We start from the raw sequence: 2,500 nt of genomic DNA, 5'->3' as shown, positions 1-2,500 counted from the left end.
GGGAGTTATGCGAGTGTGGCTGGTACTAGTGTGGTGAGAGGTGTGCCTGGTATGTCTGGTGTGAGTAAGTCGGAGAGTGTGCGGTCGAATGCGAAGTCGTATGCGGTGGTCGTTAGGCCTAAGGATGCGACGGTGAAAGCGACGAGTGAGCAGGTGAAGGAGAAAGTGATGCGTGAGGTGAGTGGTGTGTTGAATGTGCGTGTGAAAGCGGTGAGGAAGATCAGAGCGGGTGGTATAGCGATTGAGACGGCGAGTGAGAGTGATTTGAAGTCGGTGCGTGAATGTAAGAAGTTTGATGAAATTGGTTTGAAAGTGGAATTGCCTAGGAAGATAGGTCCTAAGGTGATTGTGTATGATGTGCCGAATGAGATGGCGAGTCAGGAGTTCATGAATGAAATGTATGAGAAGAATATTAAGGGTAGTGTTAGTGAGAGTGAATTTAGGGAGCGGGTGAGAATATTGAGTAGGGTGAATAGGAAGAATGTGAGTGTTGGGAATGTGATTATGGAGGTGAGTGGGAAGGTGAGGGATGTACTGTGTAAGGAGGGACGTGTGTATGTGAAATGGCATGCGTGTAAGGTGAGAGAGTTCTTGAGTGTGCTGAGATGTCATAAGTGTTATGCTTTTGGGCACATGATGCGTGAGTGTAGTGTGACTGAGAGATTGTGTCAGCGGTGTGGTGAGACTGGACATTTGAGAGGTAGTTGTAAGAAGGATGTGGTGTGTCGTAACTGCAAGATTAGGGGTATGAGGTGTGATCACGCGGTTGTGTCTGAGGAGTGCCCGGAGTATTTGAGAATGTTAGATAGAGAGAGACAGAGAATTAGCAATGGCTAATACGGGACTTAATATAGTGCAGTGTAATTGTCAGAGAGCGTATGCGGTAATGTGTGATTTGGGTAAGGTTGTAAGTGAGCGTGGTGTGAGTGTTGCACTATTGCAGGAACCGTATTTTATGGATGGGAGGGTGAGAGGTTTGCCGCTTGGTATGGATGTGTATGTGTGTGAGGGTGGAGTGGTTAGAGCTGCTATAGTTGTGAATGATGCGCGGTTGGAGGTTATGTGTGTGAGAGAGTGTACGAATGAGTGGGGTGTCTGTGTTTGGTTGAAAGGGGATTTTGGGGAGATGTATGTTGTGTCGATGTACTGCCAGTATGGGCAGGACATCGAGCCGTATTTGGCGTATATGGATGGGGTGCGGAATTTTGCGAGGGGCAAGTGTGTGTTAGTTGGGATGGATGCGAACGCTGTTTCGCCCTTGTGGTTTAGCAAGGGCGGTGGCCGGTCACGGGTGAGTGAGATGCGTGGGGAGGTGTTAGAGGAATGGATCTTGGCGAATGGGATGTCTGTGTTGAATGAGCCGAGTGAATATTATACGTTTTCGGGTATGAGGGGTGAGAGTGATATAGATGTGACGATTGTGAATGATGTGTGTGTGGGGTGCAGGTTTGAATGGAGTGTTAAGCATGATTGGGGAGTGAGTGATCATAATGTGATTTTGGTTGTGATGACGAGTGATCAGGTGGGTAGGGATGAAGTGGGTGTGGGGACCAGATGGTCCACTAGGAATGCGGACTGGGAGGGGTATATGGATGATTTGAGGGAGGGCTTGCGGTCGTATGGAGGGGACATGGATGGAATGGGTGTGGATAGGATGTTGGAGATAATGATGTCGTGGATACGGGAGGCCAACAGGAGAAGGTTTAAGGAGGTTAAGCGCGTGAATGTGGGGAAGATTGTGTGGTGGACGGAGGCTTTGGAGAGGCTGAAGAGGGGAGTGAGGAAGGGCAGGCGTAGGCTTCAGAAGGCTAGGAGACGGGGTGTGAATGTTGATGAAAGGAGGATGGAGTATAGGAGGTTGCTGTCGGAGTACAAGGGTGAGATGTGGAGAGCGAAAGAACGGAATTGGAGAGAGTTTGTGAGTGAATCTTCCAACCTTGATCCGTGGGGTCCTGTGTACAAAATTTGTCGTGGGAAGTATGCGAGGGATAGATTGAGTGCGATGAAAGTGGATGGTGTGGTGTCGAGTACGTGGAGGGAGAGTGTGGATATGTTGATGGACAGGTTTTTCCCTGCTGCCAACATAGGTATGGATGAAGGACGGAGGCTGTATGGGGACCTCGGTGGGATGGGTTTTGAATGGAATGAAGTGGATGAATCTGTGAGAGCTTTGAAGTTGCGTAAGGCGCCGGGGTTGGATGGGATCAGTGTGGAAATGTTGCGTGTTGTGTGGAGGGTGATTCCGGAGTGGTTGAAGAGAGTGTATGATTTGTGCTTGGCCGGGGGGTATTTTCCGGTTGAGTGGAAGAAAGCGAGAATGATTGTGTTGTTGAAATCGCCGGAGAAAGTGCGGTCGGATCCTGGGTCCTACAGGCCGATATGTCTGCTGTCGGTGTTTGGGAAAGTGCTAGAGAAGATGATGGTGAGGAGGCTTGAGCGGAAGGTGGGTGACAGGATGAGCCCGGCGCAGCATGGGTTTGTGAGGGGCAGGTCGACGGAG

This window comes from Colletes latitarsis, unplaced genomic scaffold (genome assembly GCF_051014445.1).
Source record: "Colletes latitarsis isolate SP2378_abdomen unplaced genomic scaffold, iyColLati1 scaffold0039, whole genome shotgun sequence".
NCBI lineage: Eukaryota > Metazoa > Arthropoda > Insecta > Hymenoptera > Colletidae > Colletes > Colletes latitarsis.
Note: the sequence above shows the minus strand (reverse complement) of the source record.